This window comes from Emys orbicularis, chromosome 3, assembly GCF_028017835.1.
Source record: "Emys orbicularis isolate rEmyOrb1 chromosome 3, rEmyOrb1.hap1, whole genome shotgun sequence".
In the NCBI taxonomy this organism is placed as follows: Eukaryota; Metazoa; Chordata; order Testudines; family Emydidae; genus Emys; species Emys orbicularis.
This window is the reverse complement of record NC_088685.1, coordinates 75,424,268-75,451,702: the sequence shown is the minus strand read 5'-3', so window position 1 is coordinate 75,451,702 and position 27,435 is coordinate 75,424,268.

The following is a 27,435-nucleotide window of genomic DNA, read 5'->3' as shown; positions in this document are numbered from 1 at the left end:
ATTAGGGATATGGAACAGCTTCCCCATGAGGAAAGAGTAAAAAGTCTGGGACTATTCATCTTAGAAAAGAGATGACTGATGTGGGGGAGGGATATTATAGCAGTCTGTAAAAGCATGAATGCTGTGGAGAAAGCAAATAGGGAAGTTTGTTTATTCCTTTACATAGCACATGAACCAGGGGTCACCCAATGAAGCAAATAGGCAGCAGGTTTAAAACAAACATAAGGAAGTACGTCTTCACACAGTGTACAGTCAACCTATGGATCTCGTTGCCTGGGATGTTGTGAAGGTAAGTTCATGGAGGATAGTGTGACGGGTTCCCCCCAGGGTGCCACCTGGAACCAGGGTACCACTGAGCCCACCTGATCCACCAGTCTGGGTTCCCTTTACAATGTACTGCTGTGACCAGCCTGCCAAGCTGCCTCCAAGGCTCCAATCTGCACCTTCACCAGCACACATACAGATAGGGACACACCCAGCTGCAGAAACATACAGACGCTGAGATCAGCTCTGCATGGGAAGGCTTCAGCTAAGGAACTGCCCAGATACTTACGTGCACCTCCCCCTCTGGAGGTAAACCCAAATTTATACCATCTTGCGCTGCACAGAGAACTGTACAGTGCAAGAAATTCACCCCCACACACACACAATGTGGAGAGGAATATACACAGCTTTCTGCCCCCAGTTATGACTCCCACACAGTGGTTTTAGACAAAGCAAAAACAAATTTATTAACTACAAAAGATTGATTTTAAGTGATTATAAGAGATATCAAACAGATCACCTAGCAAATAAACAAAAATGTAACCTAAGCTTAATATACTAAAGAGATTGGATATGAGTAGCAAATTTTCACCCTAAATGATGATTTAAACTGGTTGCAAAGATTCTTAAGGGGCCAGCTGCCCTTGCTTACAGCTTAAAAACCCCAGGTATTCTCGCAGGCTAGAAATCCCTCTAGCCTGGGTCCAGCACTTCCCCCCAGTTCAGTACTTGTTCCTCAGATGTTTCCAGGAGTCTCCTCTGGGTGGGAAGCCAGTGAAGAACCATGATGATGTCACTCCTCTGCCTTAAATAGCTTTTGCATATGGCAGGAACCCTTTTTCTCCAAGCTTGGTTCCCACACCTTTCAGTGGAAAAAGTATTTCAAGATGGAGTCCAATACCAGGTGATCTGATCACATGACCCTCTAGTGTCACAGCAACCATGACTCAGAGGCTGTTTGTAGCATCCTCAGGAAGGTTCCCCAGTGGGAGATTAGCATCTTCTAAAACCTATTTTTTCCCTAATGGCCCTTCCCAGCCAGCCATCTAGACTTACAATATTTTGCCTAGTGGGCATTCCCCAGGTGTAAACACATTTGTAATAGAGACACAGATAATATTCCTAAATTCAGATACTAGAATGATATATGCATACTAATAGGATAATCATATTCAATAAATCATAACCTTTTCAATGATATCTCACATGCCTTATCTTGCACAAAATACATCATAATTACACCATACTCATATCATAATAACATTACTATGAAGAATATGGGGTGTAATGCCACAGAGAGGTCCATTAATGGTTATTAATCAAGATGGTCAGGGATGCAGCCCCATATTTTGGGCATCCTTAAACCTCTGACTGCTAGAAGGTGGGACTGGATGACTGGGTGGATCACTTGATATAGTGCCCTGTTTGTTTCACTACTTTTTAAGGTTTTTAACCAGTCACTGTCAGAAGATAGGATACTGGAATAGCTAGACCATTGGTCTGACCCATATGGTTGTTCTTATGTTCTTATAACAATCCATCATCTTTAGAATGGCTTTCTTCCAGTTTGCTATCTTGGCATTTTTGCTTTGGGGCTCCATACTGTCAGGAGAAATGGGGATGGCTTGGAGACATTCTTGGTTTGTTACTGATCAAAAGCCAACCAGTCTATATTTTCATGACCAGAGCTCTATTGTTTCTGAAGAAGAATCTTTCGCCTTAGTCTCACCAGCCGCTATTACATGCTACTATGCAGATACAATTCAGATGTTCTCCCCATCCCTTTCTGAGGCTCTAGGCTAATTGAATAATAGGTTTCAAACACTTCATGTAAAGTGCTAATGAAGCAAAACAAAATATTTTTTGGCCCCATACTTGATCTTTCAATCACTGTTGCTACAGTGGGGACTAGAGACATGGTATTTTCTCCAGTTTTCTCTTTCTTCTAGTGTGGGATGCCTTTTTAGGATGTCTTACAAACTTAGGAGGGGTCTCCTTCACTATTTACTCATGGGCAGTTTGTACAAGTTCTGAACACATCCCAGGAGACGCTGAGCACCCTCAACTCCCAGCCACTTCAGCAGGACTTAGGAGGACTTGTCATTTGTCTTTCATGCGTATGTAGCCTATATATGATGGCCAGGTATAAAGGTGTCAAACTTATTCTGGGGAGTGGGCCAACTTAATGCCTTTGGTCTATTTAAAATTGAATGCCCACTGGTGTTAAAGGGAGGTTTGTGTGAAGATCAGGAATAGAAATTACCCTTAAGTAGTAACACAGATCATAGTAAAATCATTATTGCACTAAGTATTTCCCAGAGTAGATGGGAAATATGAAGGTCACTTTTTGGAGCATCCTCATTTTGATACCAGATCTGAAATGATTGAGGCTGATAAGTCATAAGCTTTATTTATACAGTACCTTTCATCCTGAGGGACCCAAAGTGACTTACAATCTATAAACAGGAATCACATCAATCACCATTAAAGTCAGAGATAATTAAATAATACACAGCTTAAATTATTTAGGTCAGGAAGCAAAAAACAACAACAAAAAACACAAGCAAACAAAAAACACCCAAACCCAAAAGCCACATTTCCAGCATGGAAAATTTAGGCAGCATGTTATTAGTGCAGTAGATTCAATATTAATAGATTATAAAGCTAGAAGAGGCCATTGTGATCATTTAGTCTGACCTCCGGAATAACACCAGCCATGGAACTTCCCTGAACTAATTTGTATTTGAACTAGAGTGTATTTATTAGAAAAACAGACAATCTTGTTTTAAAAATTCCCAGTGCTGGAGAATTCACCACTATCCTAGGTATATTGGTCCAATGGTTAATTAACCTACCTGTTAAAAATGTGCACTCTTTTTTTCAAGTCTGAATTTGTCTAGCTTCAACTTACCATCTTTGCTAGATTGAAGAGAAAACCCACTATTATCAAACTTCGGCTCCACAGACAGGCTGATCAAGTCACCCCTTAACCTTCTCTCTGTTAAGTTAAATAGATTAATAGACTTCAGAAGCTCACTAGAGAGGTACGTTTTCCAATTCTTTAATCATTTTTGTGGCTCTTCTCTGAACGTTCTCCAATTTAACAATATCCGTCTTGAAGTGTAAGCACCAGAACTGGACACAGTATTCCAATAGTGGTCATGTCAGTGCTAAATAAAGAAGTAATATAGCCTCTCTACTTCTACTCAACATTCCCTGTTTATATATCCCAGGATCACATTAGCACTTTTGGCCACAGTATCACACTGGGAGCTCATGTTCCGCTGATTATCTACCATGACCCCCAAGTCCCTTCCAGAGTCACAGCTTCCCAGTATAGACTGATATTCTGTAAGTAAGACTGACATTCTTTATTCCTAGATGTATAACATTTACATTTAGCTGTATTGAAATGCATATTGTTTGCTTGTTCACAGTTTATCTGGATTGCTCAGTGATACAGAGCAATCTGGATCATTTGTTAAGTTGTGACTCTTAGGCGAGATGGGCACCTAAACCCCAGTTTTGGGCATGATTGTGATCCATAACCCCCCTTGCTCTTTTGCCTGCTAAACTTATTTGGCACCTAAATTGCTATTGTAAATATTCCTTAGGCACCTAAGTTTCTGCCTCTGTGCATGCACACTGATGTCTCAGACTGGCATCTGGACACCTATCTCTTGCTTAAGCCCCCATGAGATCCACAAACTGGAGAAAGAGAGGCGTTCCTCTGCCTAGCTTGCCTGTAGGGCCAAAATCCTGCAGGCTGCTCAGAGCACTCCTAATTGCACCCAAAATGGCCATGGGGGGAGGAGGAAGAAATTTCCTTTATAACTGTTGGTGAGCTGAATAGGGGACGTGGGAGACCCTAGTTCAATTCCCACCTTCACCTGACATAGGGTGACCATATTTCCCTATGCTGAATATGGGACACCTGGTAAAATTATTCATATTCAAGCGGGTTCAATGGCAATCAATCAGAGCTATGCACTACAAATGTTCAAATTAAGATCAAGTTGACTGAGCCTCTGTTAAAAAGTTATATTACGTAGTTGGATTCTTTTTATTTACCTTCTTATCTGTATGGCTTTATGGGTTTAGGGTTCACACAGGAAGTTATATTACATAGTTGGATTCTTTTTATTTACCTTCTTATCTTTATGGCTTTATGGCTTTAGGGTTCACACAGGAAGAGGTGACCCACACACACTTCCGTGCACCTCTCTCACACGGGGAGGTGGGGGGTGACCGACTGACCCGACCCTTCCTGTCCGATGCTCTCCACCCTCCATGCATGGCTGGGCCCCCAGGACGGACCCGCCTCTCCTGGTACCTGGCAACACATGGCGGGGGGCACGCAGGATCACATCCCCTCCACCGCAGATTTCTGCCAGGGTTCACACCAGAATGTGGCCAGCAGCAGCACACAGCCAGTGCCAGCCAGAAACAGGACGGAGGGTGGGGCCCTGCTGGCCGAGAGCTGGCATGCAACGGGGGTTGTGCTGATGGACCAGCAGGGGGAACAGCTGGCCCTGCACGGCCAGCTTCCTCCCCCAAGCATGGAAATGGAGGGACTGAGAATTCAGCAGTGGCCTCTGTCTTTGTGTTTTGACAAAATAGAACTTTAAGGAGCCTGGAGGTGAATTAGAAAATTAGTTAACTGATCTTAAATGAAAATTACACCAGCGAGCTTGTGAATCTGACCTAGGGTGACCGGACAGCAAATGTGAACAATCGGGACAGGGGGTGGGAGGTAATAGGACCCTATATAAGAAAAAGACCCACAAATCGGGACTGTCCTTGTAAAATCGGGACATCTGGTCACCCTAATCTGACCAGTTCCAGAGAAACTCCACCCATTAAATTCTGTCCTCAGACGTGTACATAATTTCCATTGAATTCAACAGGAGCTGTCTGCACATTGTGAAGAACAGACTTTTGCCCAGAAGCAGGTTGTAGAGTGACAAGCAGTACATCTTAGAACAAAGTCCTGTTGGCTGATCATACCCTGAGGGCATGAATCTTTCCTATCAGCTTTTTAGAGATGCTGGCTCTTACAAATTAATATTTTTCCTAGGTACAATCCATTGTACAGATTATTATTTCCCCGTCTACCCCGCCCTTTTCAGGTAATCATCTATCTTGAGCTTTTAGCAATTGAGACTCCCCTCGCACCAAAAATAAAAATATAAATCCAGCACAGCTTCTCTTTGAAGGGGAGAAAAATCTCTTTGGGAGGCCATTTTGCATTTATTTCAAGAAAGTTATTGGTCTCATCTTTTTTTCCACTTTGGCTCCTTCCCTTGGGATATTTTAGCAATTCACAGCTCAAGGATACTTGGGAGCTGGAGAAGGAGGAATATAGTGAGACATGACTTAGGCACATACTGCACATGTAAATAAATATCTGGTCTCATCTATTTTGGAATATGCATCTTTTTTTACCCATTATAAGCCTTATTTTCCCCCATTCATCTCTTAAAAAGGAACAGACATTTGTTCTGAGATAAGCACCCCTCTCACTCACCCTTCTTCTTTCCCACCTATCCCAAACTTACATATTCTCTTATCTTCTCTTTTTGTGGTCAGGAGTTAGATGTATGTCTCTGCTTTTTTTCCCCTTAAGCAATTCCTGTTGGTGGAGCGGGATGAAGAATGGAGAGCTGGAAGGGTTTATAATCTGGGTATAATTCAAGAAAAATAATGTGTAGCTGTAATATTTGTATCCTCTGCAGAAATGGATAATACTAGCCCATACTGGTATGATCTTGACACAAAGGTATGGTTGGGATCATGACTGTTAACTAAGCAACACATTTACAGTGGGAGAATTCATGACACATGTCCCTATATGGTAACACAAATAATACAATTTTATGCTCAAGCTTATTCCTAAAGCCATTGGGCATCAAGGAGTCTGTCCATTGACTACCATAGGTTTGGGATCAGACCCAATAATTTGGTGTGGTACTAAAAATTCAAATGTGCTTGTTCTTTGCAAGCCCTGTGACATTGGGGAGAGAACAATTTATAATATTCCATTATAATAGCATCGTTTCTAAAAGCTAGATTGGGATCAATTAGAGTATTGGATATTTGTATCATTCTGTCTTTGTGGATTTAGCCATGGGATAATTAGGATTGGTTTTGGTCTGAAAAAAATCAAGGAAGAGAAAGGCAACTTTTTAAAAAATTATGTAAGTTGGCAGCTCTACACAGAACAGAGCTGACTTTTCAGATATAAGGAAACATGGGGTGCTTTATTTCTTTCAAACCTTGTATTTAAAGGCCAGGCCTGGAGCTACACTGATTTAAAGCAGCTGACAATCTGACTCATACATATCATACTCATTTGTAGAGTGGTAATACCAACAAATAACACATCATGTTGTTGTTAATCACAAAAATGTTAAAAACACTTAGTAGGAGTGAGAATTAGAGAGGGCAACAATGTTCCCTGTGGAAGAGGGGGAACAGGAGAATTGTTTTAATAGTATATTTCCTAATGGATTACACAAAATCTGAACAGGGATTCATTAAGAGCTTCATGAGTCCTGTTGGCTTTCTTAGGAGTCTTATAGCTGAAACACTATCCAGTGGTTTGAAAATGTACAGCGTTTCTGTATCTTCTGGTCTGATGGTTTCTGGTAAAAGAGTATGTTGATGTTAATGTCATCTGACCACCTTCTAAAAGCACGGAGTTTCTCTTGAAAGGCAGTATCTGTTTTATACAGTGTTCATTTTTTAAAAAGGTAGATAAAATCTGGAATGGTGTAATGGAGAGGTTGTTACATTTTTCTGTGGCATGTTTGGAAAAAGGTTGCTTCTCATTACTGTGAATCTTCAACAGTTCTCTCTGGAGGCCGAGAAAAAACTTTCAGGGGATGGCCTACCTCAATTTGCAAACCAAAGCTTGATTGGCTTATTCAGAGCTTTCTGATTTGATATCTGATACCAGATTCTGTGGATGCAGGATGACAAACAGCTAAACATAATTGCTAAAGAATAATATATACCTTCACTTTGAAAGGTCAGCTATAGATCAGCTCTGGGGTGATAGGTAGATTTGTAAAAATAATTGCCACATTATCTTTTGATATTTTATTGGATCCTTTGATAATTTATTTAGCAGGTAAGAAATAAGGTGCTATGCTAGTATAATAACAATAGAGGCCACTATGGTTCCAGAATTCAAAATGTAACTAAGAAAGCTTCTCTAGTAGGATGAAGAGACATTTGACAGTGACAAGAAACAATAACATTTTTGAGGGAATGTGTATGTTTTAAATTAAATTTTAGTTACACATTAACACTTTGCTTTACAATGCTTTGTTGAATTAAATCATGAAAATGAAATAATTTGACAGTGGATCTGGAAACTACAAAATACTGCATAGGAGGGCCGAAAGCATTAGTTTAATTTTAAATTATTTTGGGGAGTTGGATGGAAGGGGAAGTCTTTTCCAAAAGTTTCTATTAAAACAGTATCTTTCTCTCCTCTCTGTCATGGAGAACCATGCAAACTTGTGTGATACTCATTGCACAAACATAAAGAAATCATGAAATGCAAGTTCATCTACTGTATTTTTTTCTGTAATTGATTCCAAAATAGGTGCAGGCTCAATTTTTAAATAGTTAGATGGCAGTGGAGGATTTCCTTCAAATTCTTATGTTATAGATCTTTTTTAAAAAATAGACTATAAGAGCAAAGCATTATTATTAAAATAATTGTTGTTGAAGCAGGACTCTTAAATCCGTAATTAAGCACTCAAGGGTACTTAGCTCCCACTAAGATCAATGTTAGGCTAATTTTGAAAATTAAAGGTTACTACTATATTTTCAAAAATAGTCTACTTATTTCATAGAACTGAGATTGCAAAAATAAACATTCTGAAAAGTCTTTTCCCATTTGCTCCTACCTACTATTTTCTGGGAAAGAATCAGGATTTTCTGACTCACAAATCTATACTACCTTTATGCTACTGCTAAATGTGTTGAAGGAGACTTGAGGCCACAAGATCAAATATGGGTAGAAAAATGAGTCCCAGAATAGCTTTCTGTCTGTCTTTGCTTTTTCTTTACCCTTTTTACTCTGCCAATACTCCTCCATTCTGTTTGTGTGAGAAACTGTAAAACAGTCACCTCTTTCTTTCACCTCTTCCTTGTCTCTCTCTGATCTCATACCTAAGGTTTCTACTCTGTCCACATTTTGTCTTCTTAACAGATTAATTTCTATCATGCTGCTTATGGTGACTGTAGTTGACTTATGTAACTGATTTGTACATCACAGAATCTATAAAACCCTTCACTCACTCATTGAAGCTTCTATACTGCATCTGGAACAGAGATTTGCCATGTCAGATCAGACCATTCATCTATCAGATGTAATATCCTGCCTCTGCTAGTGACAGAGGAATGAACAAAAATCAAACCAATAATGTTCACGGTCTATTGTGCAAATGCTACAGCAGGAGGTGAAAGTGATAGGGAATTCCGACGTGACCCCCTGGGACAATCTGCTTACTTCTAAACCATGAGATTTGGTTACTCTTATCATTATCTTAACTTGCAGACAGTAGATCCATACGTTTTCAGCCATATTATCTAGTGCTAGACTCTCTGAACTTCTGGAGCAGTGAATTCCACTGGCTGACTACAGGGTTTTAAATACCTGTTTAAAATGAATACTACTTGGCACTCAAGGAAGGGTTTTAAGAGTAAAACTTTTTAAAACTTTAAAACTTCAAGTTTTAAAAGGTTTTTCTCTTAAAACCCGAAACCCTATTTGAAGGATTCCTTAGAGGAAAAAAGCAGTGTCGTGGGTCCCCTGGGGCACTGCAAAATGTAGCATGCCTGCAAGACAAATTGCAACACTTTTCAAGTGACAGTACTGTCTCAACCATAGCAACTGCAGACTAGGACACTAACATTAAAGAAACTGATCCGTCAGCCCCAGCAACTGCTTCCTTACCTTTTTCAGACTCCCCATAGTGTTGTTGTCACTTATAGGTTCTGAAGTTCCTGACATTACTGAAAAAATATTCTTCCTTAATGGTTGCCAGCAATCAGCCAAAAGGCAATCACAGTAAGCAAGGACTTATCTAGCCTAGGGCTTTTGTAAGTGTGAGTTGACTGGTATGTTCACAGAAGGGAAAGAAATGGAAAGATGGCCAGTGTCAAATTTAATACATTCTTAATATACAGATGAAAGTAAAAATGTGATGTCTTTTGTAAAAGCCAGTTTTGGCAGGGATCCAGATGGGAATTTTAACAAAGCAACTTCCTAAAATACATAGATATGGGAAAGAGGGAAGATTAAAACTTAAGCCATTTCATATTTTTCCAACAGTACAAATTGGCATTCAATGATGCCAAAAAATGGTCACCCACTTATGAATGGCAGGAACCCATGAGGATGGACACAATCGTTAGATCTTGGTAACATGTGCAACTTTACAGTGTAACAACACAAAATTCCTAGATGCAGCTATTCTGGCATCAGGATAGGGGGTCGGCCAATCCACCCCATTGCACCTGGCCTGTTTTATTTTCAGTTTTCAAATCCTGATTGAACTATTGCAGTGATGTGGTCAAACCGCACCAACAGAGAGATAATCCCTGCTGTCAAGAGAAGCCACCTTAAATTGCCATCTGATGGAGAAAGCAAACCACAGCTAACTTCAACTGAGATATCCACGCTTGTGTAGTATGTCTCTCTACAATGCAGCATTCATAATTGCTTTAAAGACCAAGAGGTACTCATACAATCTGAACTACAGACTCCTGTGATTACCCGGGGAACAACCTAACTGCATACAAACAAAATGTATGTTTTGTTCCACTGTAACCTATAAGAGAAGGAGAATGGGTTTTTTATACTGGCAAGGTTACAGAAGGCCTGCTTTCACCCAGTGATGCCTTGTTAGTGGTAGTGGCTGGCCATCTGCCAGCCAATCCCAGCCCCAGTACTTTGACCAATAGCAGATTCCCTAAAAAGGGAGAGGGTTACCATTTCTCAGCAGGTGCTGTAGAACCATATGGGAGGTGGTCTATCCTTAAGGCTCCAACATGCAGTCAAGGCACCAATCTGAAACATTAAAATAGTAGGAGGCAATGTGAGCTCAGAAAATAGGAGTGGGGAGGGGAGAAATAGTCCAAAGTACAGTTAATGGAAAGGTTATTTGCCAGATGTCCTATTTCTTTTAGGCCAGTTAGGATAGATTTGCAATTTTATTGCAGCCTGCGGGATGAACTGGATTGGGTATGAGTGCTAAAACTTGTGACCTTAGAATGACATACTTCATATGAGTGCTTGATCACTGCAGCTCTAGTACTGCCTTTTGGTGTACTGCAAACCAAGATCAATAATGAAATCCCTTTAATTATTCCACTAAAGGCCTTAATGATGCAGTTACCATCCTGTATGTTTTTTTAATGGTGTGAAAACTGAAGGGGGGAGGTAGCTCCCTTATGGACACCCAGCCAGCCAGTTAGCTGTAAAATCCCTCTTGGTATCTGTTCTCTGCTTGCTTTACCTCTAAAGGGTTAACAAGCCCACAGTTAAAGAAAAGGAGTGGGCACCTGATGAAAAGAGCCAATGGGAAGGTAGAACTTTTTTAAATTGGGAAGGAAACTTTCCTTTTGTCTGTTGTTCTCTGAGACAGGCGCAGCAATGCTACAAGCAGCAATGCTGTGTAAGGCTTGAACTAGGTATGAAAATTCATCAGATCATACCTAGAATTACTTATTTGAACCCCCCAAAATATGTAAGTAAATTAGGGATGTTTAGCTAGATGAGATCAGGTTTATTTCTTTATTTGGCTTGTGGATCTCCTCTGTGCTAATCCCAGATGCTTTTGTTTGCTTGTAACCTTTAAGCTGAACCCCCAAGAAAGCTATTTCGAGTGCTTAATTTTTGAAATTGCTCTTTTAAAATCTAGCAAAAGCCTAAGTTCCAGATGCATTTTCTTCCTTTCTTGTTTTTAATAAAATTTACCTTCTTAAAGAACCGGATTGGATTTTTGGTGTTTTAAGAGGTTTGTGCATGTGTTGGATTAGCTGGTAGCAACAGCTAATTTCCTTTGTTTTCTTTCTCAGCTCTTCCCCGGAGTGGGGGTGAAAGGGCTTGAGGGTACCCCACAGGGAGGATTCCCAAGTGTTCCTTCCTGGGTCCAAAGGATTTTTTTTTGCATTTGAGTGGTGGCAGTGTTTATCAAGCCAAGGTCAGAGAGAAGCTGTAATCTTGGGAGTTTAATACAAGCCTGGAGTGGCAAGTATTAATTTTTAGAATCATTGCAGGCCCCCACCTTCTGCATTCAAAGTGACAGAGTGGGGATTCAGCCTTGACAAATGGCAACTCCAATAACACTAATAACATATAAAAAAATGATAGCAGTAATACTTTCAGGCCAGTAGGTAAAAACATGAGCAGTGGATGCTTTCTTCAGTGATGGGGCAACTTCTCCAACACCTCAAAATAAGCAAAAAACTATTAGTAAATGACCAATAGGAAAAGAGCATGCAATAAAAGAATAATTAGTACTGGGTGTCAATCATTTCATGCCAAGCAAGACAGTATATTATTCCCTCAAAAAATATGAACAAAATCCATTAATATTAATGTGAATTATACACATAAAGAGCAACTGCAAACACATGTCAGTGAATATATTCTCAATTTAATGTGCAGGATCTTAACTATTGGACTCCCACTATGAGGAATTTAGGTAAATTTTAACAAAAAGTACTCCCTTTGTCACTCCATATTAGTGTACAAATCATTCCAGGAGCTCTGTTCCTTACCTGATCTGACTTGCATATTGATTCCCATGAGAATTTCCTATTTCATCATCTCCTATAGTTGGCAGACTGACAATATACCAGTAATCGTAACAAACCCTATCTTTAGTCAAATCATACAACAAGGAAAATGTGCTGTCTTAAGTTCATTAAGTATATAATACAGGAATGCTGGTTCTTTCATAAGAATGGTAGTTTCCTCATTTATCACTTGATTGTTGGTAGCGGGAGAGACACCATTGATTCCTTATAACATAATGTTCTGGTTATGTCTCACACATTCTTCCTAGGATGTTTACTACATAAAGTTATTTATAAATCCATTCATAGCATTAAAAATATCTATTTCTCTTCAGCTGATAGTCTTTACTTGAAGGAGTAACCTATTCAAAATATCCTGCAGTAGTGATTTAAGTACTGTAGCAATACTCATATTTGAACAAAAACATTGGAATTTAAATTGAATGGACACTTAGTGGACAACATAAAAGTATACAGACTGTAATTGTATCTAATGGAGTTGTCTAATGGTGTCCAGTTATAGAAGGAGTGAGACTCTAAAGGGTCTGTTGTGTTTGAGGCACAACCCTGGAACTGGGGACATTCTGTTTCAATGGGCGATCCAGTAGACAATGCCTCTAAGAAGCAGAACAACTCCTGGAGATCCAAGAAGGCTAGCTATTGCTCCCTTTTGTGCTGCTGGCTGCTAGAGACAAAAAGGCAGCCTTTAAAAATTGAAAGTCAAATCCTACTGAAGAAAATAGAAAACTGTGAAAAGTCAAATGTAACAGTATAATTAGCAAGGCCAAAAAAGAATTTGAAGAGTAACTAGCAAAAGGCACAAAAACTATCAGCAACATTTTTTTAAGTACATCAGAAGCCGGAAGCCAGCCAAACAATGAGTGGTCATCCAGTGGTCTCATTGTGCTAAAGGAGCACTCAAAGAAGACCAGGCCATTGCGAAGAAGCTAAATTAATTCTCTGCATCATCTTCATCACAGAGGATGTGAGGGAGATTTCCACATGTGAGTCATTATTTTTAGGTGACAAATCTGAGAAACTGTCCCAGATTGAGGTGTCCATAGAGGAGATTTTGGAACAAATTGACACCCAGACTAGATGGTATTCACCCAAAAGTTCTGAAGGAACTCAAATATGAAATTTCAGAGCTTTTAACGGTGCTATGTAAACTATAGCTCAAATCAGCCTCTGTACCAGATGACTGAAGGATACCTAATGTAATGTCAACTTTTTAAAAAGACTTCAGAGACAATCCTGGCAATTACAGGCTGGTAAACCTAACTTCAGTACAGATTAGTTGAAACTATAGTGAAGAACAGAATTATGAGACACATAGATGAACACTATTTGTTGGGGAAGAGTCAACACTGCTTTTGTAAAGGAAAATCATGCCTCACCAATATATTAGAATTCTTTGAGGAGGGTGATCCAGAAGATATAGGTTCTTGACTTTCAGAAAGCCTTTGACAAGGTCCCTCACCAAAGGCTTTTAAGCAAACAAACAGCCATGAGATAAGTGGAAATGTTCTCTCATGGATCAGTAATTGGTTAAAAGACAGGAAACAAAGGATAGGATAAATGGTCTGTTTTCCAAATGGAGAGAGATAAATAACTGTGTCTCCCAAGGATCTGTACTGGGACCAGTGCTGTTCAACATATGCATAACTGATCCTAAAAAAGGGGTAATGAGTGAGGGGGCAGAGTTTGCAGATGATACAAAATTAATCAAGCTGAAAGCTGATTGTGAAGAGTTACAAAGGGATCTCATTAAACTTGTTGACTGGGCAACAAAAAGGTAGACAAAATTCAATGTTGATAAATACAAAGTTATGCATATTGTAAACCATAATCCCACCTATACATACAAAATGATGGGGTCTAAATTAGTTGTTACCACCACTCAAGAAAGGGATCTTGAAGTCATTGTGGATAGTGCTCTGAAAACATCTGCTCAACTTTCAACGGCAGTCAAAAAGCTAACAAGGTTAGAGACCATTAGGACAGGGATAGATAATAAGACAGTAAATATCATAATGCCACTATATAAACCCATGGCCCACACATTGAGTACTGTGTGCAGTTCTAGTCACCCCATCTCAAAAAATATGTATTAGATTTGGAAAAGATACAGCAAAGGGCAACAAAACTGATTAGGGATATGGAAGAGCTTCCATATGAAGAGATTAAAAAGACTGGGATTAGTCAGCTTGGAAAAGAGATGACTGAGGGGGATATAATAGAGGTCTACAGAATGATGACTGTTGTGGAGAAAGTGAATAAGAAAGTGTTATTTACTTCTTCACATAACACAAGAACCAAGGGTCACCCAATGAAATTAATAGGCACCACGTTTAAAACAAACAAAGGAATGTACTTCACACAATGCACAGTCACCCTGTGAAACTCATTGCCAGGGGATGTTATAATGGGATTCAAAAAAGAATTAGATAATTTCATGGAGGATAGGTCCATCAATGGCTATTAGACAAGATGGTCAGGGATGCAACTGATGCTCTGGGTGTCCCTAAGCCTCTGATTGCCAGATGCTGGAACTGGATGACCGGTGATGGTTCACTCGAAATTGCCCTGTTCTTTTCATTTCCTTTGAAGCATCTGGCATCAGCCACTGTCAGAGACAGGATACTGGGCTAGATGGACCATTGGTCTGACCCAGTATGACTGTTCTTATGTTGTGTGTTCTTAGAATGCTGAAATAGAATGTGATGAAAGGGGGATGAAAATATTGCGGTGGTAACTTAGGTTCTGGTGCTGAGCCCCAATCCTTCAGGTAGACACCTGTGCCAATGTCAGGAGCGTAGACTGTTTTTTTCTTTGGAGGGGCTCAAAAACAATAAAATAAGAGCTGTTGAATGCAGTTTTTACTCTAGGGAGCTTCCAGTGCTCTTGCTTCCAGGGCACAAAGGTGGCAGCAGCGGGCTGTTGTGGTGCACCTCCAAACAGAAGTGACCTGTATCCAGCGTTTGTCCCCTGCATGGCCAGCCTTTTTTATTTTGGGGAGGCGTAGCCTTCTGAAACCTCTTATACGCACTGCCTATGGACAGGTGGCTGCTAAATTATAGTTCCATTTTATACATTAATCCCTATTTAGTCTGTCAAAGTTTTCTTAATGCGACTATATTGGTATGTTGGACTTATTGTCCTAGGTTAACTATATTTCCATTAGCATTCTTTTTGTTGAGGCCTCTTTTTTTGATCTGATCTCTTTGCACTGCTCTGTGTAGCACAAAAAAACCCTGGAAATCCATTGGTGTATAGCTGGTTCCTATGTAACCTCCCCCCCCCCCCCCTCCCCCCCCCCCCCGTATATAAAGGGTCTGTTGGGGATGGCAGCAGGTGCGGCCCGAGTGCTGTTGTATTCTTACTATTCTCAGCTTTTGAATGGTACTTGACGACTTTAGCCAGCAGGCATATGTGAAAGTAGCTCCTAAGTTTCTCTAAAATATACCTTCGCCAACCCCAGAATCAGAAAGCAGCAGTTGGGCCTCCTGTTGTCTCCTTAATCCAGCTGTGCCCATATACCGTGTTAAAAAGAGAATGTAGCCTACAGTAATGTAACTCTCTCTAATAAAGACCACATTTTAAAAGTAACACACTAAGGTCAGCATCCACTAGCAAATATATTTAATTTAATTCTCTGGCCAGTCCACAATTGGATTTTCTATGCCCTATTTAGCTCTATCTTGTTTTTGACCCAATTTAATTAACAAAATGTTTCTTTCAAATCTAGCACACACACTAAGCATTTCTTTAACATATTAAGAATTATGTCATTGTGCATAGTTGTCAGATTTATGGTCCAGTGCCTTTCTAGCAGACAGAATAATTTACTACTCACAATAATATGAATAGGAAACCAAAGCAAGGGTTTGTTTTCTTTAATTATGGAATTGATATAAATTATAATTAACATATTGGTTGGAATGTAATTACACTGCCATACAATAATGTATTTTGTGTTTATGCACCATGTCCAATTTTCCTCTGTTAACCCCTACCCTGCACATTATGACTTGACATTATGCATTTGTAATAACAGATGCTCATTTTATTTTTTGTAATTACCTGAATATGAGATTTCGGGTGATTATTTTTGCAACTATATTAATAAGACACAGCTTCAGAACACTGCTGCAGGAAAAAAAATTGCATCTATTTACTAACATTTCCTATACTAAATGTATCTGTTTTCAGATTTATTTTAATTAACTGGAGCCTGCCACTTTCAAAAACCAATGGAAACAAACTGAAATTAGGAGTAAATAGGAATTCCAGCAGAGCTAGTTCATGAAAAGAATACTAGAGACATGTAATAAATTCGCCAAGTCTGCTGATGCAAACTGTATAAATGGGTTTAATGGGGGAGAAGAGAGAAATTAAAGCTACGGTGGCAGTGGAGTAGGATGAAATGAGAGAAATTTAAAGAGAGGAGGAATGCTGGATCAAGCAGCATGTCTTGTTTAGCAATTCCTTATTGATATGTTTCCCCACCAATCCCATACTTAGCTTTGTGCCTTTATTTTCGACATCAATTTATTAACACACAGAAATACAGACAGGGTCAAGCTCAAGGCCCAAAAGTTCAGGTTTTGGAGAGATGTTTCCTTTATGATGCAGAAGGTACAGTAGTAGTTTGGTGATTGGTGCTTTGTCTGCTGTTTATGCTAACCTAGCACATTTAGCAGCTGGCCTGGAGATTTAGAGAAGGAATTATTCAGTTACACAGTGCAAGAAGACTGCTACGGTTCACAGCCATTAGTGAACTACTAAGGCTTGCATTTGACACAACCCTCTGAAGGGTAAATCTTTTGTTGATGGTAGCCAAAACAACATCTCCTCTTCCAGTTTTCCTTAATTTATAGTGCTTTCCATTCAGAGGAAGGATGGTAATTTAAAATGTTGTCAGCCAGGTAATTTTAGAGCTCTTTTTAGATTTATTTGAATTTAACCTAACCTTGTCAAGTAAGCATTTATCCTAATTACATATTATTCTCCAAAGACTATTTGTATGCTAATTAGTGTAGGCACCTGGTAGGTAGGGATCGAGTGGACTATACCACCTCTTCCAAACAGAATGGGGAGAAAAGCTGTGGGAATGTCAGAGGGGTAGGAAAAGTTGTAAATCACCATCATTTGATGCCAGCTCACCACTGTATTCCTGTGACTGGCTGGTCTGATGGCTTGCTGCCAGAGGGGGGAAAGCTGTGCATTGCTCCTTTAAAGTAGGCTGGCCTTCCATACCCCTTAATACTGCTGCAGGACCATTGAGTAGACTACATATGTGAGAAATCCACTCAGACAGATGTCTCCCTGGTCTTTTCAGTTCTTGCACTGAGCAAAGCCACACAGAGTACACACATTAGTGATCCACCTCTAGTAAAGATTGGAACTAGAGCTGGTTGAAATATTTTTGTGGAAAAATGGCTTTTTGACCAAAATGAAAATTTTAATTTAGCTGTTTTCTGATTTTTTTTTTAATTTAAAAACTAAAAATGTTTTTAGTAAACATTTACAGTGTTCAACTAAAAAAAAAAATCCATTTTTGGTCACAATGGTTCGCTTTGAAAATTTTGTGTGGGAAATAATTGGTGTTTTTTGACTAGGTCAAGTTGCAACCCCAGAGCATCAAAGAACCAGAGCCCTGTTCTCTAGAGACCTCACATCCCTGCCACCAAGACCACCTCCTGACAAATTTCTAGTCCCTTTTCCAAAGTAACAGGGAGCTAGAGCATTCCAAAGAAAAGGTTATCAGCATTTTTTAACATGTATTAATAATGTATTTTCCCCTATTCTTGTTCTCAGAATGGCTGAATCGTTTTGGCTGAAATTTTCCAAAACAATTCAGCCTGAGGCAGACACACAACATGGAAAATTTCTGCTCAAACCATGAAATTTTGAAAGAGGGTCTTATAACGGGAAGTGTTATGCAAATTTAATAGGTGGCACTATCAGCCCTGCCTATAATATTTTCCCTTTGAGCTTTGATTGGCTTAGCTCTTTGACTGAGGATGTACAGGACATGCAATACAACTTGCCCATAATGGAGGCTTTCCATATAGCGTCAAGAAATGTACTGAGCATGCTCAGTAATTACAACTCTTTTCTTTTGGATGATTCTGTGTAATTTGATTTGAGGTACGTTCCCCTGCTCTGCTCTATGCACATGTGGAGAAAAACAGATGATTCAAACAACTCCCTTCCTCCTCAGCACTCCTGCTCTCCCTTTCACTGGAGTTGAAAAATAAACTGCTGGAGTATAATACTGTGTGGGTTACATTATTATAAAGTAATACTTCCTCTCTTATGACAAACCAGGTTCTTTTGGAAGTGGGAGAATTCTGATTCAGTTTTGAAATTAGGGTTCACAAATACAGAACATGGAAAACAGGAATAATTTCTTGGTTAAGTGTCATGAACACAAGTAGTGTTATGAAAATCATAAAATTCTCAAAACCTTGCAAGAGGGAAGCATAAAACTCAGTTTAAATCAAAAAAAGATGTTTAGAATGAAACACTTGTTTAACAATAAACATACTTTTAAAAACTGAAATTTTGAAGAAAAATAACTTTCTCTACAGAATATGAATTTGACAAATATCTATCTATTGGTTTGCATTCTACATTCCACATTTAGTCTCAAGCATGATTTGAGACTAAAATAATTTCAACAGGCAGGTGGTAAAAGCGGAAAGATCTAAATTATCTACATAGATTATAGGGGATATGGTATATTTTCCATTGAATCTAGGTATTTATATGCCCCCTTCACCTCACCCCATCCCATTCAACCCCATCCCATTCAACCCCATCCCACCCCAGTATCTAAACACAGCATGATCCATAGGGTACCACATTCCTCAAGATGTATGATCAAATCTCAGAAAACAGCAAATGCTATCAATAAAACATGAAGCAAAGTTAATTACAGGCTTTCATTCAGAGTCACCCTGCCGCTAGTGGCCCATTATAATGAATCATTGCTCAAATGGAGCAGAGATTGACAGAGATTTTATAAACTTTCCATTCTCCAAGTTTTCCCTGTGTAATAAGTGCCTGCTGTACACTGGGAAAGTGATTAAGTATCAATTTCATGTAGGATGAGGAATAAATGTTTAAAAGACTAATGAGACACTATTTTTACTGCTTAGAGTACTGTGACTAACCTCTGAGTCAGATGAATGCCTCTGTCATTTTAATTAGTCATTTGCTGAATCTTTTTTTTTCCCTTAAAGGTTTCTAATTGGGTTATTTAAGTAACTTTAAACTAGTTCCTCACTGGCCAGAGTGCACTTTTTGACTGATAAGACTGATATGCTTTCTCTTCCAATATGCCACTGACTCTTCTTTACTTAATGCTCTCAGAATAAGGATTAACATGTTTTATCGCTCAGTTGTCCATTATGGCAGCAGGTGCTCTCTAGCCCTAAACATCAGAAAACTTTTTCACATCCCGTTCCTTCCCTGTTTGAGTAAGATAGTGGACTTTGGCTCATGACATCGTTTGTAGTTGCCTCTGCCATTGTTGTCTGGCTTGATAGAAATGTGACCAAACAAAATCTTCAATCTGCTCCAAAGCCTTCAGGAATATAATCCCCAAAATCAATCAATAAGGATGCTAAAGAACTGTACAGCATACTCTCTTGAAACGAGTGATTTTAATCTGGCTTCTGAGGTGTGAGTGTGCACATATGTGCCTATTAAAGGCCGGGCTGGTTGCACAGGTATTTCCTAACTTTCTGGCATTCCCTAGCTTTGGAGTGCTAGACTTTGTTACCTTCTTTAGTAATGTCTTTCTAATATAATTCCTGGGTGTGGGATATATATTTATTAGGGCTGATTAACATTTTCAACTAAAACCTTTTCAGATGGAAAATTGGGTTTTTGGCTAAACCCAAATGTGGAAATTGTTTTGGTTTCCTTAAAACTTTGATTTTTTTTAATTGGAAAATTGTGTGAGGGGACCAGTTTTCAATCAAAAAATTGCACAAACTGAAAAACGTTCAGTTTTGGGGCTTTTTGACCAAAAAGAAAAAAAGTCACATATTTTTCTGGATGGGGGTGACTCATTTCCCACTCGGTTCTTATATAGATCAGCACATCCATAAAACCACAAAGAAGACCTGTATATAATCTTACATTTCAACAGTTTTTTTTTTAATGTTCTTTTGGATGTGCTGGTACATGGGCATCAGTCAATCAGTGATGGGTGAGTAACAAACATTTTGGAGATATAATGGGAGTGAAACTATACCAATTTACACCAGCTAATGATCTGGCTGTGTGTCATTGAAACCAGTTCCTAGACTCATTTTATTTGTATTTAACAAATTACTTTTGTTTCTGTGCTGTATGTCTGTTTTGATAAAAAGATAATTTCCAGAAAGTCAGCATGTGAAGGATGGTAAAGGATAATATTGTCAGCCAAATTTGCCATAAACCTATCCGTTACTTGTAATGTTGGGAGTATCTAAACTGAAAATCAGTCTAATATAACTCTTTTAGCATGAGGTTCTGCCTACCTCTTAGGTTGATATGCAATGGCGAGAGAAGGGCACAAAGGATTTTCTCTGCACTTGGGTGACCTGCATAAGTAAAAGCCAGGTATAATTGCCAAAGAGGGCAGAGAGCAAGCTGGGCTACACAATGGCTTACACAATGGCTAGTAAATCAGGACTCACGAACAGCAGGAAGTGGGCTGCTTTGCATAAAGGAATGTAACTCACTGGTCACTGTATTCTATGTGTGTATCCCCATCAGAGTCTGATCCATAGAGGTGTGAGGCTGTTACAGCTCTCAGCTACAGAGCCTTTTTTTTTTTAAGCTCAAGCAGTGCTTTTAGCTTGGGAGGTTCCAAATTCAGTCCCAAATGTCAGTCAAGATATAAGTCATCATAGTAATAGGTATGTTCACCTTGCATGCCAGGGAGCTTCTTAGTGTCGTATGCCTCTGCAGTGCCCCTTATTTTGGGCCATGCCTATCTGACATAATCTAGTCCTTGTTCAAGATGATGGCAGAAATGAAGACACCCACTTTTGGATACATGATGACACTTGAAATGCCAGTCCTAGTTACCTGTACTCTAGTAATCAACAGCAACTGAAGTGGCTGCTGGCCATAAATTACATAACATATTTCTGGTGATTTTCAAGACCAATCGTTCCCTTGTAACACTGGGTAGGTCCACACTACCCGCCCAATTCGGCGGGTAGAGATCGATCTTCTGGGATCGATTTATCGCGTCTCATCTGGACGCGATAAATTGATCCCAGAAGCGCTCCCCCGTCGACTGCGGAACTCCTGCTCGCCGAGAGGAGGAAGCGCTGTTGACGGGGGAGCTTGCCTGCGCCGCGTGGACCCACAGTAAGTAAACTTAGTTCGATCTAGGAAACATCGACTTCAGCTACGCTATTCTCGTAGCTGAAGTTGCGTTTCCTAGATCGATCCTCCGCCCCAGTGTGGACCAGCCCACTGAAACACTCAAAATTAAAGACGCACCCGCCCCCTTATATGTTACGTAATTTATGGACAGCCCCAGAGGAGACTTTCAGAATGATTCTAGGAAATACATTTCATCCCAAACTGTCTTTAATTTCAGATGTGACATTAATACCATATGACATATCTAGAATGAAAATTAGGGGGCATAATCTCAGCTACTGTAAGTCATTGCAGCTCCATTGACTTCAAGGCCACTTATACCAGCTGAAGATCAGGGCCAATGTGCGCAACTTTCACAACAGCACCAATATTTTTCTTTTAAAGCCTAAATACTTGTCTTTATTGAGCAACTTTAATGTCACATTCTGCAAGAAATAACACACAGGAATTTGAAAGCTTTCAAATTCTAATACAATTTGTAAAGCAGGTAGGAAATTGAAATAGATGAAATTCACCAGACTGAAGGCATTACGAATGTCTAATTCATACACATTTTAGGAAATGATAGTCTGGTATTGTTCTGCTTTGTTCCTTTCTAAATTGATTGTCCCTTGCAGTAGCTCACTTGATGATGTAGCAAAAGGGTCTTCTGCCTATAGAAATAACTGTGGAAGATTCCTGATAGTAACACAAGATACACAGGATGATGTAAAATAGGTTGTTTTAGAAGACTAGAGTCACAGTTTAGGCTTAAAGTAGAGATTCTGACTGTCATCAATTTTTGGAATTAATCAGAAAGATGGCAAGATTTGCTTAAAGAAGGTAACACTCACTGGCCTAAAGACAGCTGATTTTACTCCTTGATGAACAAGGAGCATAAACAATCCTGCTTGCTGTGAAAGAAATGTAGGGCTAGATCTTCAGCTGGTGTATTCAGAGTAGCAGCCGTGTTAGTCTGTATCCGCAAAAATAACAGGAGTACTTGTGGCACCTTAGAGACTAACAAATTTATTAGAGCATAAGCTTTCGTGGGCTACAACCCACTTCTTCGGATGCATATAGAGTGAACCATATATTGAGGAGATATATATACACACACATACAGAGAGCATGAACAGGTGGGAGTTGTCTTACCAACTCTGAGAGGCCAATTAAGTAAGAGAAAAAAAAAATCACTTTGATTATCACTTCAAAAGTTTTTTTTTTTTTTTTTTCCCTCTTACTTAATTGGCCTCTCAGAGTTGGTAAGACAACTCCCACCTGTTCATGCTCTCTGTATGTGTGTGTATATATATCTCCTCAATATATGGTTCACTCTATATGCATCCGAAGAAGTGGGTTGTAGCCCACGAAAGCTTATGCTCTAATAAATTTGTTAGTCTCTAAGCTGGTGTATATCGGTGTACCTCATTTTGACTTCAGTGGAGCTATGCTGATACACACTGGGTGAGGATCTAGCCCTAAATTTCCCTCTCCACTATGGAAGGGACAGCAGCAGTTCCAAAAAGCTGTGGTTGGATCAGCAGTACAGGTTGTAGCAGCAATATAAAAGCCACAGAAAAGAGAGAGAGAGAGAGAGAGAGAGAGAGAGAGAGAGGAGCTATGGCAGCAGGAGTTTTGGTCTCCTGGGGTTTTCATTTGTAGACTAATGTCTTGAGGTGGATATGTAAAAAAATGAACTAAGACATACACACAAAAGTATAAAACAGTTAAGGTAAACACCCGTGAAACATTTCTTCTGATTGTTAACTTTTGTAAAAAAATGATTAGAGAACTCAAATGTAGACAAATAGTATAGTAAATATACTTTATATGAAGAAGGAAAGTTGAGTTTGAATCCAGAAATGTATATTCCTATTTGATATACTGTTGAATGGGAAGTAAGATATGCAGGCTCTCAATGGTGTAATAACTGCTAATCAATTGCTCACCTTTCTGGGCATAAACCTTTTATTCATTTTTAAATAGCACCTCAGAATATATTTCGTTTTGATGGTGTATGTCCTGTACCTATTATCCATCATTTTAAGTGGCATGAAATGCACATTTCTAAAGAAAAAGTAATCACTGACACACTAACTGCTCCCTTGAATGTGATTCTTCACACATAATCATGCTTACTCCCACTTCATGAAGGATCATTATACATTTGTAAAAATGTCCTCATAATGTGCTCTGTTCTGAACAAAACCATAATGATAGTTGTATGTGTGGCCATGTGTAACAATGAAATGCTAGGACAAAGCTCAGAGAAGGGAGAAACAAGGAATAAGTTTTTGTGGTAGACAGGATTTTCAGTCCTCTGAATTAGACTCTAATCATTATGCCTCCATCACCAGCTGTTCTCATTTGGTTTGGATTTCAATGTGTATATGGTAAATTCTTTAGCTTCAGGAATTTTTATCTTATTTGGAGTCTGATCTAAAGACCACTGAAGTCAAAGAGAGATTTTTCCATTTGTTTTAATTGGCTTTGTATCAAGTTGTTGGTTCATTCCTAAAGAATGAGTGTATGATCCCTTTTCAGTATTGTTCTAGTGCAGAACTGGTTTGATTTATATTCCATCTCAGAAGTAGGTATGGATAAACTGGGTCCAGAAATGACAGTGTCACAGTTGTGACAGGTTCCTGACCAACTAGAGCAGTACTGTTCCTCTGTTTGCAATTTATCCATAAACATTCATAAGTGTTCAAGTCTAGTGTGCATATAATAAAAAGACCTTTTAAAAACAGCTGTGAGATCATTTCTGATCTGACTGCTTTTAATTTTTTGTGAGTACAGTACTTGACACTTGTGTCTTTGGTAAATAAGCTTGGGAATAAATACGTGCTTAGCTGAATATTCCCAAATAAGTGCTGAATATTGGCTCCAGGAAAGCAGATAATAAAATAAGGGACATGACCCACCGAGTATTTGGGTAGGGAATGCTGAAACATTGATTCTGTGATTGTCCTCGCGGACCTTTGTGAACAGGGCTGCTAACAGGGAGTTTCGCAAGGGAGTTTGGAAGGGGCGTGGGAAGGGGGCAAGGTTCACTTGCTGTTCTTTAAAACCTGTAAACTAAACTACGTTCAAAACTTCTTGATTTAAACAAAACCCTTTCATTAACTTAGGTAGCTGTAGGAGAGAATGCAGGCAGAAGCCCAGCAGCAGAGTGCACTGAGTTTATTGCACTGAGTGCAGCATGTAAGATTACCTGCCCTGTGGGCGGGTGGCGTATGTGTGCATTTGGTGCAAGGAAATCCTGGCCCTCAGAGACTGTGTACGGGCTTTGGAGGCCAGGGTGGCACAACTGGAGGAGCTAAGGGAGGCAGAGAGGTATGTTGATGAGGCTTTCCGAGACACTGTAGAATTGTCCCACCTCCAGTCAGACAGCCCCTGCGCTGTTGAGGAGGATGAAAGGCCCAGGGAAGTAGAGCAGTCAATGGGAGCAGAGGGAAACCTTCCCATAGTTGGGACCCTCCTTCCAGATGGTGTTAGGGTAGCCTCTCGCACTGAGGTTACCTCTCTCTGGGGGGAGGGGGGGGGAAACTCCTGTCACTAGGAAAAGGCAGGTGTTAGTAATGGGAGATTTGATCATTAGTAACATAGATAGCTGGGTTTGTGATGACCAGGAGAACCATATGGTGACTTGCCTGCCTGGTGCAAAGGTTGTGGATCTCTCGAGGCATATAGACAGACTTATGTATAGTGCTGGGGAGGAGCCGGTGGTTTTGGTACATGTAGGTACCAATGAGATAGGGAAGGGTAGGAGAGATGTCCTGGAGGCCAAATTTAGGCTGCTAGGGAAGAGACTGAAACCCAGGACCTCTATGGTGGCATTCTCAGAAATGCTTCCAGTTCCACGCGCAGGGCCAGGTAGGCAGGCAGAGATTCAGAGTCTCAATACATGGATGAGATGATGGTGTAGAGAGGAGGGGTTTAGATTCATTAGGAACTGGGGAAACTTTTGGGATAGGGGGAGCCTATACAGGAGAGATGGGCTCCACTTAAACCAAAGTGGAACCAGACTGCTGGCACTAAACATTAAAAAGGTTGCAGAGCAGTTTTTAAACTAGGAGATGGGGGAAAGCCGACTGCTGCAGAGGAGCATGTGGATCGGACAGAGACTTCTCTTAGAGGAGAGTCTATTGATAGAGATTCTCTAGGTTATAGTCAGGAACAGAGGATGGAAGAGGATAATGTAAGGGCCAGATCAGACGAGAAACATTCACATAAAAAAGAATCTGACACATCAGAAAATGGCAGACAAATAAACAGTGACAAGTTTTTAAAGTGCTTTTACATAAATGCTTGAAGTCTAAATAATAAGATGGGTGAACTAGAGTGCCTCATGATAAAGGAGGATATTGATATAATAGGCATCACAGAAACATGGTGGACTGAGGGACAATCAATGGGACACAATCATTCCGAGATACAAAATATATCGGAAGGACAGAACAGGTCGGGGTGGGGAGTGGCACTATATGTGAAAGAAAATGTAGAATCAAATGGAGTAAAAATCTTAAGTGAATCCACATGTTCCATAGAATCTCTATGGATAGTAATTTCATGCTCTAATAAGAATATAACATTAGGGATCTATTATCGACCCCCTGACCAGGACAGTGATAGTGACAATGAAATGCTAAGGGAAATTAGAGAGGCTATCAAAATTAAGAACTCAATAATAGTGGGGGATTTAAATTATCCCCATATTGACTGGGAACATGTCACCTCAGGACGAAATGCAGAGACAAAATTTCTCGATACTTTTAAATGACTGCTTCTTGGAGCAGCTGGTACGGGAACCCACAAGGGGAGAGGCAACTCTCGATTTAGTCTTGAGTGGAGCGCAGGAGCTGGTCGAAGAGGTAACTATAACAGGACCGCTTGGAAATAGTGACCATAATATAATAACATTTAACATCCCTGTGGTGGGAAGAACATCTCAACAGCCCAACACTGAGCCCAAAAAGGGGAACTATGCAAAAATTAGGGGGTTAGTTAAACAGAAATTAAAAGGTACAGTGACTAAAGTGAAATCCCTGCAAGCTGCATGGATGCTTTTCAAAGACACCATAATAGATGCCCAACTTCAATGTATACCCCAAATTAAAAAACATAGTAAAAGAACTAAAAAAGAGCCACCGTGGCTTAACAATCATGTAAGAGAAGCAGTGAGAGATAAAAAGTCATCTTTTAAAAAGTGGAAGTCAAATCCTAGTGAGGTAAATAGAAAGGAGCATAAACACTGCGAAATTAAGTGTAATAATGTAATAAGAAAAGCCAAAGAGGAGTTTGAAGAACGGCTAGCCAAAAACTCAAAAGGTAATAACAAAATATTTTAAGTACATCAGAAGCAGGAAGCCTGCTAAACAACCAGTGGGGCCCCTGGATGATCGAGATACAGAAGGAGCGCTTCTAAAAGAAGCATTTAAAAGAGAACTGGGATAAACTTGGGGCTATTAGCCATGATGGGTAAGGAATGGTGTCCCTACCCTCTGTTTGTCAGAGGGTGGAGATGAGTGGCAGGAGAGAGATCACTTGATCATTATCTGTTAGGTTCACTCCCTCTGGGGCACCTGGCATTGGCCACTCTTGGTAGACAGGATACTGAGTTAGATGGACCTTTGGTCTGACCCAGTACGGCCGTCCTTATGTTCTTATGTTCTTATGACCTTCAATAAAATGATATGCTTACATCTAGTTTTCCAGATGTAGGAATAGCTGATGTATTGACAGAGCACTATGAAGCTGAGTCTGATTTAATTTATGTCACATAACTGCACTGACTTCAAAGCACTTGGCTGGATACTCATCTGAGTAAGATCAAATACCCACATTGCCACTCAGCCTATCCAAAATTCTAATGCCATCATTTAGACCATGCCACCCTTACTCTGTCTCCCACTGATCGCTCTCCATTGTCTTACACAACAAATTCAGACTATTTGTTTAAGGTTCTACTTC